This window comes from Pteropus alecto, unplaced genomic scaffold, assembly GCF_000325575.1.
Source record: "Pteropus alecto unplaced genomic scaffold, ASM32557v1 scaffold403, whole genome shotgun sequence".
Classification (NCBI taxonomy): Eukaryota; Metazoa; Chordata; class Mammalia; order Chiroptera; family Pteropodidae; genus Pteropus; species Pteropus alecto.
This window is the reverse complement of record NW_006434097.1, coordinates 333,654-344,698: the sequence shown is the minus strand read 5'-3', so window position 1 is coordinate 344,698 and position 11,045 is coordinate 333,654. Positions and strand designations below refer to the sequence as shown.

The following is an 11,045-nucleotide window of genomic DNA, read 5'->3' as shown; positions in this document are numbered from 1 at the left end:
AAATATAGGGGGTGGGGGGGAGTGAAGTGGGTAAAGGGGATCAAATTATGGTAGCTGAAGGAAACTGGACTTTGGGTGGTAAACACATAATAGAATATATAGATGTCAAATTATAATGTACACCTGAAAATTATATAATTGTATTATATAAATTTACCCCAATAAACTTTATAAAATAAAACATAAATAAATTAAAGAACATAGTCACAAAAGACAACTGACAATATGATTAGCATCCCTCAAAAACATATAGAAAATAAGTGCCAAATGAGTTTAGGGGTATAGAGAACTACCTAAAGTAGCCAAGAAAGACTTCATTAGCAAGTAAGGGTTAAAAAATGGATAAGACCAAGGCCTGTGGAATGGGAGGAGAAGGATAACTCAGGTAAAAGAAACACTTGGGAACAAAGGCGCAGGGGTTAGGATATACCTGGCACATGCAGGAAGTAGTAAGTCTCGATGTCTGGACCAAAGCATTCCTCTGGTGCAGTGCTTTTCACTGATGGCTTTTAGTACATAAATAAAAATGTTTATTTAATTGTATGTGTTCACATTTATGTGTAATAGAAAAAATAGGTAATAAGCACACTAAATCTATGAGTTCACAGGTACTATTGTCTAGGATAAATCAAGTGCTTTATTCATGCATGCATTCATTCATGCATCTACTAATTCCATAAAAATGTATTCATTACATACTTTCTGAGGACTGAGCACTGTGCTACAGTCTGAGAATACAACAGAGATGAACAAAACAAAGTCCCAGAGCCCAAGGAGTTCACGAAATTACAATATAATATGTAATGATATAAAAATATGCAAAGTTTTACTGGATTATAAAAAGACACTGTTGCAGGTGTTTTCTGGAGATTAAAGTATATTTAGGAAGGCTGATATGGGGATTCTCGGTGAAATGGATTGAGGAGAGAAAAAATTCAGAGACAATTGAGTGAATGGTTGCTTTTTCTCCCAATAAAAGATAAAGTATCAATTTAATTCAGCTGAGATTTAGCCTGTAGTTCTCAGAAATATATACCTTGTCAAATGGATGTTGAGATTCCTAAGTCATGCCTTCATATTTATCAAGTTTAACATTATGAACATAATCCCATTCATTATGGGGAAAAAAAAAATCTTCCATAGAAAAAAACGTTCGGTTAATGTTTACAAATCCACAGGTTTCACCCAAGAATATACAAAAGAACCCTGAGCTGAACATAGGTGTATAAATAAAAAGAAACTTGTTTTCAGAAGAAAAAATAATTCACTGCTCGCACTTAGGTAAAGGTACAGCACTCTTCTTTCCAAGTCCTTGACTTTACTTACATTAATTGGTAGTGACCCATAATTTTGGTTAAACAGTCCAACTAGGATCATAGTGTTTCCTTACTCTTAATTATATAAAATTAATAGAATTGGTATTGAGAGTGCCAGAACTTACCTCAGGCTTTTATGAGGAAGCCTCAGCTTTACTTAGTTATGCGATCATTTGACAGGTCATTCTCAGATCCATTATATTCTTTAGAAAAGACTGAAGTTGAACCAGTTTTAAGTCAGCAATCTCCAAGCAGAAACTATAATAACACACCCCTCATGGTTTCCTTAATTAAAAAAAAATCTGTGTTCCCAATCCTAGAGTTGAGGTAAAAGAAGGAACAGACTACTGACAAAAAAGAAAAAATGACTGAACAAAAGATGATTAGTGGTCTTTTTATTACACTATGTCAAAAAATCAAGTTTAAGAAAAATGCAGTGGAATCATAAGTGAAGCTCAAAATAAGATTTTTGTATAAAATGAAGTTAGTAAATACAAACAATCTTAATCTCACAGACTGTGACCTGAAATAATGCCTTCTAATAGCTATTCTTGATTCACTCTCAGTCTTGCCTCCAACTATGTGGTTTTCAATTAAGTACGTACATTGTGCCTTAACTTGTCTTCCTAATTCATACATTATACTTTTAAAAAGTAATATTTGAGGTATATACAGTAGGGTTTCATAAAATTTGTTCATAATTTAGGATGGTGTTGAGAGTGAAATTTAATGCAAATTTTCCAGAAATAGTTGAAACATAGCCAAAGAGAGTAGATTTTTAATATTTTACAAGTAAATATAAGAGCTACTAAAAGATTCAGAAGACATGGATTGTGGGGAGGAAATCTTTCAAAAAGAAAAAGATTATCAATGAAAAGAATGTGATCATTTTCAATAGCACAGGATTCTTTTTCCAGAACACAATAATATACAAAAAAATCTATATATGTAACAACTCAAATTTGAAAATGTGAATGTCACAAGCAGAATTATCAGCCTATTTTCCAGAGTTGGAGGTTCTGTTTAACCTTCTCTTAATACCTTTTGTTCCTGTCTAAAATATATCTTCTCTGGGAAACATCTTTGTTATAAGACATCACATTCAACTAATTGCCGATCACTGTGCATTCTTATTCTTACAAGGGCATAGGAAAGAAACAGAGAAAGGAAGAGCAGAAAGAGAGAACACAAACCAGAGTCCACAATATTTCTCCTAAAGAGAAGAATTCATTTTCAGTGGAACAGAAATACTAGGTAGTACTCTCTTCTGTGCCAGTATTAGTATTTCAAAACAAAACAAGGACCCAAGGTTTCTTGGAACCTAATCTTGAACTACTAAAAACAAACACAAAATTCTAATTAAAAAAAAAAATAGAAAGGTCATTTTGCCTTAACAGTTTTAACAAATTATTTTGGGTTGCTAATGAGAATATTGTTTTATTTCAAAGGATCTCAAAGCACTTCCCATAAAACACATTTTTAAAAATCTAACACTTGTAGGAAGTAAGGATAACGTCAATTCTTCTATTTTACAGAGAGGAAAAAAGCATAGAGATTAACCTATTATCCTAAGGTCTGCATTCCCCGATCCAGGGCTTCCTTGTTAATTATACACTAATGATGGGAAAGATTCTAAACAAATTCCTATTAAACAACATGAAGAAGTCATAGCCTTCAATTCAGAGTTATAAAACAGCTGTGTTCTCTCTACAACAGTAAGCAGTATAATTCATAATTTTACAACAAAATATTATTTTGGAAATTGAAAATGTCTAAAAGTATTGCATTAGGTCTTATATAAGCCATACCCTATGATTTTCTTAATATCATCAACTATCATAAACGAACAATGCCTAGTACTTGGGCTTCAGAGAATTATTGAATTTTTAAATGTTTAAAATGCAGATTTTAAGATTAATTTAAATTCAATAAACCACAAGTCTCACGAAATTACCAATATATGAGAATAATCCCTATGGCATGATCTTAGACTGTACTGATCTATAGGCATGAAGAATACCCAGCATGCTTCCTAAAAAAGAAAAGGGGTAGAAGAGAAAAAAAAAAAAAAACCATCAAACCTATTTTAAGCTTTCCAAAACAAAGCAGGTTGTGAGCTCTTTCAGGACAAAGAATTTGTTCCCCACAGAGCTGAATATTTTATCAGCAGTATTTAGGAAATATATGTTGAATTGATAACTGGTAGATCTCTACATATCATATAGTGCTTTATTTCCATTGCTTCCATGGTTTCAAAAATCTGACCTCCCTCTTCACAACACAAAAAGAGGTAAAAAAAAAAAAAAAAAAGGAACCCTTCATTGGTCAACCAAATTTCCACAATCTTAGTCCCAGAGTCTCGGACAACAAGTAATAGAAAGTAGTACTGCAGCATATTACTAAGGGAGGTTGTATATTTCTTTCTTTGGAGTGTTTACTAAAAGAAAATTGATTGATTACAATCTTTCTGGGACAGTTCACAGGTGGTCCTTATGTGGATAGATTCTTTGACAGTTATAACTGTTAATGAGATGAATATTTTTTGGTGTATAAAAGGTGAAGTTCTATTTGTCTTGACCCAATGTTAGAGATCCCCTAAGCAAAAATATTTGCTTCCATTCCAACTCTTTGATAGGGTCTCATTTTCTGAAAGGACTAAACCAAAGGGACAGTACTCAAAGACTAGAGTAGTACTGCCTTGCTGATGAATTTAGAAGATTTATAGAATCATAAAAAGCCACCTTGTAATTATGTTGGTCTATAGACACACGAAGATACTTTTTAGGAGAGAATCAAAAACATAAAAGTTCAACATGTGGAACGAGGGCTATTTAAAAATGTGCCCTTGGTTAAACAGTTTTATTAAGGAAAATCTTGATTAGTTGTGTTAATGAAAGAGTAATAAAACAAAAAATTCTTGCGGCACTGATACTGAATGCTTTTAAATATACAGTCTTTGAATTTGTCATCATATTTTTAAACTTATATTCAATTTTTATCTGATGTTCCGGCAATCCACAAAACTACAAACAAACTAATAAAGCCAACATATGAGGGACTCGGCTAAAAAATAATTCCTTTCTTAGAATTCTTCCCCATTGGCCAAATGTAAAAAGCTTTGCCTCGCATGCTACTAAAAACAGCCATCATAAATGAGTTGCCCCTTCTCTCTGAATGTATGTTTGTTTAATCTTGGTCTGGATTGGAGGAAGTAATCAAGTACTGGGTTTAAAAGGCCTCTTGGTGGGCTTCAAAGTAGAAATGAATATATATTTTTGAAAAGAACTTAGAGATTAACTACAGAGATCTAGTACACTCTACCTGATTGTGTCTGAGGCTTCATATCCTCCAGGGGGAGTACTGACCTTCAAGTTTATTGATCAAAATTCTTCCCCTCAGTAGGGTAACTAGTCTTTGAGCTATAGATGAATTCATTTTATCTTTCTCTCCTAACAGATTATGAATACTTTACTACACTTAAACAATAAATTCTTCTTTACAACCATTTGACTTTTGAGTACCTTTTTAAAAGTCCAAGAATCATAAATGATAACTGTGTTTCTCAAGCCTCTTTAAGCTGGGCCAAACTATTCAAAAAGCTTTGCCATCGTTGCTATGAAATTTAGGAAATCAGTCATCAAATAGAGGGCAAGCTGAAGTCACTGATCTTGAGTTCCTACATTTGCCATGTAAAAGTTACCTATTTTCCACTGTTCAGAGCATCCAAAATGCACGTCCAAATAGTCATCTGATGGGCAGTTTCTGATTTTGCTCTTCTAAGTGTTTTAGGAATAGCTTTTAACAGCATTCAAATAAACCTTGGAAGCTACAGCAAAGACCAAAGCAAACATCAAATCAAGGTTCAATTTATAAATACAGAGACAGAGCAGCAAAAATACTGTCATCTAAGATGCAATTACTTGAGAATCTTATAGATAAAGAACTGTGGCTTGTTGTTTTATATCCACATTATTCAAATGAGGAAAATACTGTGACTAGCGACTCACGCATTGGTTATCACAAACGTTCATTTTATTCACTTGTTTTTATAATGTGTGCACTGAATCATGACACAGAGGAAAATTACATATATTTCATTTGTTATATGGACAATCCAAACTTTAACTATTTCATGTTTTAGCTGTTATAAAAGAGTTCATTTTACAAAACTTATTCCATAAATGAAATCCTCAGAAATCATCTATCTACCACAGCCTTAAAATTTGTACACCAAGCACACTTAGAATGCACAGAGGCAATGAAATGGAGATCTCTATGAATCTGAAGGAAATAAGTATGGGAAGAAAACTCCCAAACCAGTTAAAACCAAGCTATCATCACTCCAGTAATATGGACCAAAGGCCAATGTTGATTTTTGTTAAAAATTATTGAAATTTAGGAAAGAAGGCAAAATGGCATAGATGACAGAGGCTTCGTTCATCTGCTCTTATGATCACATCAAAGTTGTCACAGAAACATGCAGCAAACAGCAAGCAGTCACCTGGAATCTAGATGAACAAGCCCTACAATTAGGGAGATAAATAAGAAATCACCCTGCAAAGGGAGAAGGTAGGAGGGAGCAAGGACATGAGACTGTCCAGTTTTGAGCAGTTGAGTGGGACAGAGGCTGCTGCAGCAGCAAGCCAGCAGCTGCAGACGCCTCTTAAAGGAGCCGTGTCTGAGAGCGGACTTTCATGGTGATGGACCTGTTTGCTCTGAGCACGAGTGCTGGTTTGGCTGAACTGGGGGCACCAAGGACTTATAGGGGGACACTGAGTTGTCGGAGTGAGGGCCGAGGGTAGACTTACTCTGTACAGACGTGCCGGCGGTATCCAGTGCTCCTCTGTGGAGCCCATCTTCTCCCAGTGTGCAGACTCAGCCCCGCCATAGCTGATGCATCATCAAACTGGATAACGCAGGTCACTCCGCCCAGAGGATTCCCTGAAACTCTGCCTCCCCCAACTCAGGACCCTACCCAAGCCATATCCAGTTGTGTCCTTGGTGCAATTTACTAAGCAAGCTCCAAGACCCATACTGGTGGCAGCTGACCTTGGCTTCTGGAATGGCTTCTTGAGGCAACTATTAAGCACAGCATCTGTGGATTGATTGCTGAATCTTAGCAGGTGGCCCCAGAGGGACACAGGTTGGGGCTAAACTTGGGCTGCTGTTGAACCCCTCTCAGGACTGTGCCTCTGGACACCTACTAAATATAGCCATGCTAATAAGATCGGGAGCCTTAAGAGCTTTCATTAGTATATAGAAACAGACATAGAAAGGCAGCCCAAATGGGAATACAAAGAAACAGAAACCATATGAGAGAACAAAACAGAGATCCAGGAATAATGGAGTCAAGCAATCTAACAGATATAGAGTTCAAAACACTGGTTAAGATGCTCAATGAACTTAGGAGAACTGTAGATGAATTCAGTGAGAACTTTAACAAGGAGAAGAAAAACCATAAAAATGGAAATGGAAATTATAAAAGGTAACCAGTCGGAAATAAAGAATATATTATGTGAGATGAGGAGTATATTAGAGGGAATTAACAGAGTGAATGAAGAAGAGGATCAAACCACCGATATAGAGAATGGGGAAGGCCAGGGACACCTAATCAGAATGGCAAGAAAAAAGAAGCCAAGACTATAATAATAATTTAAGGAGTCTTTAGGACAAAATTAAGTGCAAAAACATCCGAGTAATAGGGGTACCTGAAGGAGAAGAGGGAGAACAAGAACCGAAAAAGCTATTTGAAGAAATAATGATGGCAAACTTCCCTCATATGGTGAAGGAACTAGACATACAACCCGAGGAAGCTCAAAGAGTCCCAGAAAAGACGAACCCAAAGAGGCCCACACCAAAATATATCATAATTAAAGTGCCAAAGGTTAAATACAAAGAGAGACTCTTTAAAGCAGCAAGAGAAAAGCAGTGAGTTACCTACAAGGGAGCACCCATAAGACTGGCAGTTGATTTCTCAAAAGAACTATGCAGGACAGAGGGCTTGACACAAAATATTCAAAGTGATGAAAACCCAGGATCTACAACCAAGAATACTTTACCCAGCAAAGCTATTATTTAGAATCGAAGAACAAATAAAGAGCTTCCTAGACAGATATAAGCTAAAGGAATTCATCAACACCAAGCCAGTATTACAGGAAATGTTGGAGGGACTTTTTTAAGAAGAAATAAAATATGTATCAAAATCATGAATAAAAATGGTAATAGCTACATATCTATCAACAACTACCTCAAATGGAAAAGAAATAAATGCTCCAACCAAAAGATAGGTTGGCTGAATGAAAAGAAGACCCCTACATATGCTGACTATAAGAGACTCACTTCAGATTAAAAGACACACACAGACTAAAAAGAAGGGGATAGAAAAAGATATTGCCTTGATGGGCCTAGTGGGCATAGTGCTAAATGAAGTAAGTCTGATAGAGAAAGACAAATACCACGTGATTTCATGTACATGCAGAATATACAGAACAAAATTTAAAAAATTACAACAAAAATGGAAACAAACTCATAGATACAGAGAACATTTTGAGGGCTACTAGACAGGAGGGGGATCGGGTATATGGAGAAAAAAGGCAAAGGAATTAAGAAATATAACCATATTTTGTAAGAAAATAGTCATGGAGATATGAAGTATAGCATAAGGAAAATAGTCAACGATGTAATAAATACGTAAGGGGGATGAAGAGTACTAGACTTAGTGGGGTGATCACTTGAGCTCTAATCACTATGGTATACGACTGAAACTAATATATTATTGTATGCCAACTATAATTGAAAAAACTCATTGAATTGTACATTGTAAATATGAGCAACTAATTGTCTATTATATTTCAATAAAGCTGGGGAAAAATCAGAAAAAAGTTATTGAAATTTATTAAGCCATATAAGCTCTTTGCTTACTAATTCTTTTTCCATTAAATATGAACTTAAAGAGTATTGCAATCTCAAGAAAGAAAACCATGCTGTATACTACTGCATTACAGTGGGTCAAGACATGCATGAGCAGTTGTGAATAGGTAGAAATTACTTCCTATAGACAGACAACTTGGGAATTGCATTCCCACTAAATGGTTTCCCTAAAATGAAATGGTATTAAGACCTGAATTTTTATACCTTGACCTATGAAAGACCAGTTCCAAAAGTACACATCTTCTCTATCCATGTGGGTTTGAGTGAATAGTCATTTACCCCACTTACTGATATTCACCTTTAGACAAACTATCTTCCCCTTTTACAAGAGCTCCTTTTTTTATTACCCTATATGTTTATACCCAGACAATTATTCCATTTAAGGACTTACTCATTTCCATACCTCTCATTTCATGTTGACATTTATCTCCTCATTCCTCCTAGCTATAAGGCATCACTGAAAGGATGTTTTTCTTGATGGTTAAACACATATTTACTTTGAATCAAACAGCTAGTATTAGATTCAAGCTCTGTGACTAGTTGTGTGACCTTGAGAAAGCTTTTTAACATCTCTGAACCTACATTTCCTTACCTTAAAAATAGAGATAATCATAGTGCTTAATTCATAGGACTAGAAATTGACAAGAAAAAAATTAGATAGTACCTGACACTTAAATGTTTTTACTATCATTATTATTGTTTCTATCAATAAATTCACTGCAAAAATCAACATACTTGCTTTCATTCCTAAACTTTTGAGAAGCAAGTGCTACTCCTCCATATTGGGGCAGAGTTAAGTACAAGTTTGAAAACTTTTTCTTTAATCAGGCTATGAGGGAATGGGCATCTTGAAAAAATGAGAGAATAAGTAAATATTGTCTTTCAATTTTCAAGGATCCTACCCTGCCTGATAAAACATCTAATATTGGTTATTTTTATGACAACTATTAGAGTCAGAAAACAGAGATTACCAATCCAAAACCAAAAACTGTCTCTTAAATGTTCTTCAGAGAACTACAATTAGTCACTTATAGGAATATCTTACTTTGTGCAATTGTTGGGTTCCCATTATGATGTTTGCCACAACATTTCTAAATCATGTCTTAAAAACAACATGGCATCAATCTTAAAGGAAAACCCTTAGTATTGCAAACTGAAGTGTCCCCATTTATGGTATACGGGATCTTTTTCTGAGGTACACTCAGTTTATGCTGTTTTAGCAATATTCAAAAGTACTGTAAGATTATAATAAAACGAGGATTTATTTTGGCAATATGCAGTAGAATTTTAATAGCAGGTTCATCAGAAGTATAATTACTGTAACAACAGACAAATCTCTAATTACACATAAGAACATAAAATTGAAACAAAACACAAATAGCATAAATATTTCCTATTTTCATACTTTTCACAAATGGAGTCAAAAAATGGACATACTAGGAGACAGCAGCCATTTGTGAGGCTCTTAGAAACTTACGTCTTAACAAAGAAGAGGTACAGTTCTTAACTTGAACAGAAATGCTGAAATGAGTTTCATCTTGAATCTGCTTCTGGGGGAGTGGTAGAAGCACAAGAAGGCAAAGAATAAATAGCAGTGTTGAAACTGCTTATCACCCAAAGTGAAACTAACTTCCTGATCAGCTCAATCTAATTAAGGGTTTAACTAAGGGTATTAAGCTAGTCTTTAAAATTTTACAATCATTGTATTGGACTTGAGACTCCGAGCAACTCAAATATTAATTTGAAATAACATAATTAATATATACGGAAAATAAGGCAAGAAACTCAAAAAGTGAGGTTCAAGAGCAATATAAAATGTTTTCTTTTTTTAACCTAAACTCGCTCTAAAAAAATTTAAAGTTAAGTATTCTATTTCAAAACTGTTTAAACACACCCACACATGGTGGCCAGAGAAAAGTTGAAGGGTCAAGGTTCTTATGATTTCATATAGCCTTCAATTCTACTTGAAACCCTCTTAGGAAGTAAATAAACAAAACAAAAACAGAAAAGCTGCTGCTCTAAAGCTCAGAAGAAGGAGGAGGTTCCTACATCCTACAGCCTGAACCCACACATCTGCTCTTGCCATTGTTGGCTTTTCTCTTGAGTTGTTAAAAACAGAGACACTTTCATGTATCCTGGCTAAACACTCAGCTTTCACCTGAATTGATCCTTTTGCTACCCATAGCTGCTGAAAAAATTTTATTATAAATTAAGAGCATGTGAAGGGGGGAGGGGATGTTCTGTCATTTGACTAAACAGCAATTCCAGTCTACCACTATATAAGAAGCCACTCTTTAGTTCTCTTTCCATTTCTCAATTTATTTGAAGCAATTAGGAACTGTTACAAGTAAAATCTTTTGAAAGAGAAGGAAAAGTCAAAATAAGAGACAATATGTAATTTTTTTTTTAAATCCACAATTTTGTATCATTATCCCGACTTCCCCTCCCATTCTGTCTTATTCTAACAGACCCTTTAGGCTGAAGTTAAACACCTTCTCCTAAATACCCCAAAAATAGCTCCAATTACAGAAGTCTTACTCTCTGAAAATAATCACAATAGCTCAGTAGGCCTCCACTCAATAGTCATCAATTAGAGCATGCTTTACATCCTTCACAGATGTACACTCCTGCCCCTCACCTGGAACACATATGTCAAATGAACCACTCTTGAAACACACAAGTGTGTAATTTTACTTGACTTTTTCATCTATCCCTAATACCACCATCTCTCATCTACCACAATTCGGTAGCTTTCTTTTTTCCTTTAAAGAAGAAACGTGGCCCTAACGTCATAAAGCA

At 34.9% G+C, this 11,045-nt stretch overlaps 1 protein-coding gene across 1 annotated transcript in view; it reads right to left on the bottom strand.

Moving 5' to 3' along the window:
* Positions 1-11,045, bottom strand: part of SH3BGRL (SH3 domain binding glutamate rich protein like) — a 67,609-nt gene that overhangs the window by 56,284 nt on the left and 280 nt on the right. The gene's annotated exons all lie outside the window — the stretch shown is intronic.